Below are 7,500 nucleotides of genomic sequence, written 5' to 3' on the forward strand. Positions count from 1 at the left end.
AATAATTTGTTTAATATAGGTCAACACGGTTTTGTGCCCGGAAAAAGTACACAGACCCAACTGATAGCACACTATGAAAACATATACAAAAATATGATAAGTGAAAAAGACACAGATGTGATCTATCTAGATTATGCAAAAGCCTTTGACAAGGTAGACCACAATATATTAGAGAAAAAAATGAGAAAGCATAATATTGTGGGAAAGATAGGAAAATGGGTAAAAGAATTCCAGCAAAACAGAAAACAGATAGTGGTTGCAAATGACGAGAAATCGGATGAAGCTCAGGTAATATCTGGCGTGCCAAAAGGTACGGTTTTAGCTGCACTGCTGTTTGTTATTATGATCTAAGACATAGACTGTGATGTTGAAAACTCTGTAGTGAGAAGTTTCGCCGATGACATAAGAATAAGTAGAGAAATTACTTGTGATGAAGATAGGAACTCACTACAAAGAGATCTAAACAAAATATATGAATGGGCGGAGATAAATAGGAGGGTTTTTAACTCCGATAAATTCGAATCAATGAATTATGGAAACAGAGAAGGAATGGTATGTGCATACAAGGGACCTAATAACGACACAATCACAAACAAGGAAGCAATTAAAGACCTTGGTGTAATGTTAAATAGGAATATGTTATGCAACGACTGTTGGCTAAATGTAAAGCAAAAATAGGAATGTTATTCAGACACTTTAAAACAAGAAAAGCTGAACACATGATTATGCTTTACAAAACTTATGTACGTAATACACTCGAGTACTGCAATGTAATATGGTACCCACACTACCAAAAGGATATTGCACAAATAGAGAGTGTACAAAGGTCCCATACTGCTAGAATAGAAGAAGGTAAGGACCTTGCCTACTGGGAAAGACTGCAAATTTTAAAACTATACAGTCTAGAAAGGAGAAGAGAACGCTACATGATAATACAAGCATGGACACAAATAGAAGGAATTACTGAAAACATCATGGAGCTAAAAATATCAGAAAGAGCAAGCCGAGGTAGATTAATAGTGCCAAAAAATATTCCAGGAAAACTAAGGAAGGTGCACAGGTCATTAATCCACTACGCACCAACATAGATAATGCAGCGACTATTTAATGTGCTGCCAGCTCATCTAAGAAACATATCAGGAGTGAGCGTAGATGTTTTTAAGAATAAGCTCGATAAATACCTAAGATGCATCCCAGACCATCCAAGACTGGAAGATGCAAAATACACCGGAAGATGCATTAGCAACTCTCTGGTGGATATACGAGGTGCCTCACACTGAGGGACCTGGGGAAACCCAAACAAAAAATAAGGCAATAAGGCATAAGGTGATCAGTTTACATAGCTGAATTTTTAATGATAAAAACAGGTTAACTACTGCTCCGTATTTTTCAGTGGCTACTATCATGGTGAACAGGTCTTCTAGAAGGATACTCCTCCTTTATATATATATATATATATATATATATATATATATATATATATATATATATATATATATATATATATATACTGTACACACACACACACACACATATATATATATATATATATATATATATATATATATATATATATATATACATATTAAAAGTTCAAGAGAGAGACGACTTGTGAAATCTGACCTAGGCCCTTTACGTCAATAGGCGTAGGAGGAGATGATGAAGATGATGATGATTATGATATATATATATATATATATATATATATATATATATATATATATATATATATATATATATATATATATATATATATATATATATATATACATATATATATATACTGTATCTATCTATATATATATATATATATATATATATATGTATGTATGTATGTATACATATATACATATGTATGTATATATATATATATATATATATATATATATATATATATATATATATATATATATATATATATATATATATATATATATATATATATATAGTTTTGAGTTTTCAAAACACTAGTGGTAATTAGGATCAAATATTCAGGAACTTTTACACGAGCAACTGCACACGAATGGACCACTTGTCATAATGACTCTGCATTAGAGTTTTCATTTCGAGGTAATCGAAAGCCACAATTGCAGCTTCATCATCGTTGGAAAAGTGAACAACATTGCAATAATGCTCAGTCTTGGGGAAAACCAGGAGAGGATTATTACGAAATGATGGGAACTCTGAATAGGAGAGTTTCCGTTTAATCGTCATAGGATCTTTTAAAATGAATACAAGCCTTTAAATACACAAACACACGCAAAAACACACACACACAAGCATGTATCCGCACTAGCTGGCACCGTAACGAAAAAAGTGGCAAACCCCAGGAATGATTAGACATGTATGATGCCTTTGTCTTGCAGTGGACTAGAAACAACTGCTTTTGCTGTTGTTAAAATTATATATATATATATATATATATATATATATATATATATATATATATATATATATATATATATATATATATATATATATATATATATATATATATACATATATATATATATATATATATATATATGTATATATATATATATATATATATATATATATATATATATATATATATATATATATATACATGAACACACACATACATGAATCCCATTTATAGATTTAAGGTTTAAAGGCCGATCATGAATGGTAGAGGCAAGGGATAGTGATATTGCTCTAGCAAGCGGGACAACTCTCTAGACACTGACCATATATACATATGATCAGCGCCCATGCCACTTCTACACCAAAGCTAGGACCCGCGAGGTCCAGGCAATGTCTGCTGATGACTCTGCAGGTAGACCTATGAGCAACCCCTTAACTCACAAGGATGGTGATGTTGCACCCGCTTGAGCACTCGAACCCCAGTGTGGCGATCAGCAGGCAAGGACGTTACCAATTAGGCCCCTACCAAGAAGTGTAATTATATGCCAGTATCATATCCACTTATATCACCAATGATCTCTGGTTAAAAATGTAATTATTCTTTATCCTGGAAGTAATAAGAAGTAGTTTCGCAAAGCAGATATAACTTAGAAACAAGTATTTCTGTGTATTTACGAGCGAGTATCAAATTTACTTTTTATATTTTTCTGGTAAACAGTAGGAGGAAGATATAAACGAATTTAATTCTTCTTTATCCTACAAGTAACGATGGTACCTTTTCCAGGAAAAATTCCATTACACAACAACTATACTAATTTTTTTTAATAAGGCGCATTTGCACTCACTCACAGCGGTGGCCTTTTAGCTCAGAAAGGTTTCCTGCTCTCTGAATGGTTAGAATTATCTTTATCAACCAATCAACGATTACGAAACTTTTCCGCGCTAAAAAGGCACCCCTGCGAGTCGGTGCAAATCTGCCCTACTAAAAAGAATTGACTATACATGATTGCATACTCTGTTTGAAATCATAAGTCCTCCTTCAGTCCTTATCCTTGGCATTTAAATGACGCTTAATCTCTTCCCAACGAGGGATCGTAACTAAGGAACTCTCCATCCAATCCATATGATACCGCAGTTATTGGAATTTATCACAAAGCGCTAAATTATGACTTCATAAATAAATCGTAATACCTCGACTGCTGGTCTACTCTTGTGGCCTGGTTAGTAACGTCTCTACCTGGTGTTTGCCTGTCGGGGGTTCGAGTCCCGCTCACACATGTTAGTGCCATTAGTGTCTAAAACCTTACCATCCTTATGAGCTAAGGTTGGTGGGTTTTGGAGAGCCTGTAGGTCTATCTGCTGAGTCATCAGCAGCCACTGCCTGGTCCTCCCTGGTCCTAGCTTGGATGGAGAGGAGAGTTGGGCGCTGATCATATAATATATTGTCAATCTCCAGGGCATTATCCTGCTTGCTAGGGCAATATCACTGTCGCTTGCCTCTGCCATTCATGAGTGATCTTTAAACCTTTAAACCTATTTAAAGAAAAAAAAATGAAGTAAATTATCCTATGAACTATAAAAAAATATGACGTCAACAAATTTATTCCCTCCAATGTTTATGAAGTCAGCCTCCCAGAAACCAATATTGGATACCCTTTCTTAACTCAGATCATAAATATGATTTAAAGACGTTCCGGTACAAATGGCTAGATCTGAGAAAGTAAGAAAGAAATAAAAAAAATAGAATCCCATTTGCCCACAATTCTTAATAAAATCGAATTTGTTAAGGCTTTTTTCATTTATGATATGATATACTGACAAGTGAATTTAAGAGACACTAAAACATTGTGGTTCCTTTTGTGTAGAGAAATAAATGTTTTCAAGAAGGCGAGGAACCACGGAAGTATATAAAATCCATTTCTGAATCCTTCTAGTCGTACTATTCAACTGTCAGAAAAGGAATGCTAAGTTTTTGTGTTATATATATTTAAAGTGATATTTCCCACAGCACTAGGATAAGGAACTTCAAAATTATTTATAAATAACTGTTATCCCCAAATATTTTGAACACTTAATTAGATTAGTCACTTTATAAAGTTACTTAAACTCTCCTCCTCCCGATTGCACTCTCTAATAAAGAGGAAAAAAATATGTAAAAATAAATAAAAAATCCTATACTTCATTGAACCATGATTGGTGAATCATTGGAGCAGAAAATCTTTTTGTTCGGAAATACTGCTGCTGTTATTTTTGTTCTTTGGACATTGATGCTTTCTCTGAGTAGCTTACTTTTTTTAACCATTCCCCCTGAATTGCAATCCTTTGAGCATTTATCGATAAAATAATATCGAGAAAATGCCATTTTTTTTTTAATAAATGTGTTTTGTTTCCTTGGAATATATAATATATTCTTCCATCCTTGATGTTTTCCTAAAGTTGCCTCCTGCACAATCTATGTATTTTGTCCGCAGTTCAGCGTTATAATACAATGATAATATATTGTTTTTATTTTATGATATTCTAAGGATCAATACATTATGTTTTAAAATTATCTTCTTTGTTGCTTTTTCAGATATTCTAATGGGGATCAATAAATATATATATATTTTTTTTTTCAAAATTATTTTCCCTTGCAATTTAAGAGGTAATTCTAATAAAGACCAGTCCAATCATCTTATCTCATGGTTTTTTTTTTTCTTTTTTTTTTTAGATGATGATATTCTAATAAGGATCAATAAATTGTTTCTAAATTATCACTCCTTTCTTTTTAAAGTTTTGGTCTAATAAGGATCCAGGAATTGTTTCAAAATGATCTCTTGTTTATTTTTAAAAGGATATTCCAATAAGGAGCAACAAAAGGTTTCAAAATTATCTACTCTCTTGCGTTTTTAGATAATATTGTAATAAGGATTAATATTTTTTTTCTTTCAAAGCCGTGTTCTCTTTTTTTTTTTATTTTTTTTTTCAAGTGATATTGTTATAAGGATCAATAAACTGTTTGAAAATGAGCACTATCATTTTTTTTTTAATAATAATCTAATAAGAACCAAAAAATGTTTCAAAATTATCTCTTCTCTCGTTTCTTTCACATGACATTTTAATAAGGATCAATTAATTATTTTCAAAATTATCATCTCTCATTTTACCATATGACATTTTGATGAGTATCAAAATATATGTTTTAAGACTATCTTTTATCTCATTTTGGTTATTTTACCACAATAAATTGCTTTAGTTTGCTTTTGACCTCACCCATTTCCTGATATCTGGACGATGTTATTAGTTTGTTTACGTGTCTTAGTGTTTTGACTGTCAAGTCGATATCATATTTATATTCTGTCAATTTCACCTATTGGACTTGATAATATAAATCCTATTTAACTATCAAGATTATCCCATCGGTAACTAGATTGAGATGGATATAAAATTCTAATAAGTTAGTAAAATAATCTCGAATCCATTTCCAATAGAGAGAGAGAGAGAGAGAGAGAGAGAGAGAGAGAGAGAGAGAGAGAGAGAGAGAGAGAGAGAGAGAGAGAGAGAGAGAGAGATGTTTTGTCATTTAATAACAAAAACGTTGAAGACCAAAGTTAAAAAGAATGTATAATACAACTTCGAAAAACCTCATTGTGAAATTGCAATACGAAATATATATTATTCTGCCTGGAATTGTTGATGACTTTGAAATATGACGCGAAAAGTTAAGACAGGTATGATGTTAAATATGATGTTAAGTTCGCAGGCATTAATATAATATATAATAATAGATGTTTCAGTATAATCTGATGAAAAAATAAGTTTCTGTTCTGTTAATGAAATGAAATCTATTTAATGTGAATTATATCATAGGGCATAAGTAAGTTAGCAAATGTTTCTGAATCAGAGACACTAAATGCAAAACTAATATCTATAAATATATAGTTTGGTGTAGAATAGTTTTGAATAGTAAAAAAGCTTCGAGTATTTATGTTGCTTATTGCACAGGGCTATTATCCCTGCTGGAGCCCCCTGGGCTTATAGCATACTGCTTTTTCAACTAGGGTTGTAGATTAGCAAGTAATAATAATGATAATTATACTTTTCAGTAGATAATTTTCCAGAATACAAGAGTTATATTGATATCGCAGCACAAGTACTGTTACTATATATATTACTACCATTATACCTTCATTATATGATATATATATATTTTACTTTGTATTATATTCCCTAAATATCTACGTTCTTAATGGTAACTGTTAAAAGATATATGATATATAAATTAAAAAAAATATGATTCAAATTCATTACATAAAATCGATTAGCCTGGTAATATGAAATGTTATTCAATGTCTTAAAAATGCAAAGTGCTTTTCCGTCTGGTAATTGATATAAAAATGGTTATAAGATTATAATTGTCCTTTTGATAACGAATACATATACTCTACTGAGTTCTTAAAAATATGTATATGTTGGTAATGATCATGCGATTGTAATAATTATAATGAGCCGAGAAGGAATTGAGTAATAGAGGTGCAGTAGCAAATATCTTTAATTTGTCCCCAAAACTAAAGCCCAGAATGTGTGGTCTCTTACAGTTTTTATTTATTTTCATTTTTAATTAAATAAGAAATTAAATTTAAGCACCTTTCTAGTAGTTGATAAAATAAGTGATTCCATTGAGAAAAAAGATTTAATTTTTAGATATATTCATCCAAGATAATAACTGCTTTTATTCCTACTTTTATCATGGTGATTTTGGTTAAAAAAAAAAAAAAAAAAAAAAAAAAAAAAAGTATTGCTCCTATGGTTCTTCTTCAAGACCGAATCTCAGTGGAATGCTGGGTAAGCAATTTGAAGATTATGTTCCTGCACTAGAAAAAATAGAAAATTTAAAGAGAAAGAGAGAGAGAGAGAGAGAGAGAGAGAGAGAGATTTAATTATTTGTTTAACTGAACCTATATGATATCCTATAATTCTTACATTCTTCTTGAATCTACTAAATAATCCAATTTAATCCTTAAAGCTTAGATTTTAATCGTGACAATGATTTAAGCATTGAATGAATTATGAGAGAGATGCACCTAAACATTCAAATTATTATTACAAGATATAATAGTTTATGTGTACAAAAAA

Source organism: Palaemon carinicauda, chromosome 7 (genome assembly GCF_036898095.1).
Source record: "Palaemon carinicauda isolate YSFRI2023 chromosome 7, ASM3689809v2, whole genome shotgun sequence".
NCBI lineage: Eukaryota > Metazoa > Arthropoda > Malacostraca > Decapoda > Palaemonidae > Palaemon > Palaemon carinicauda.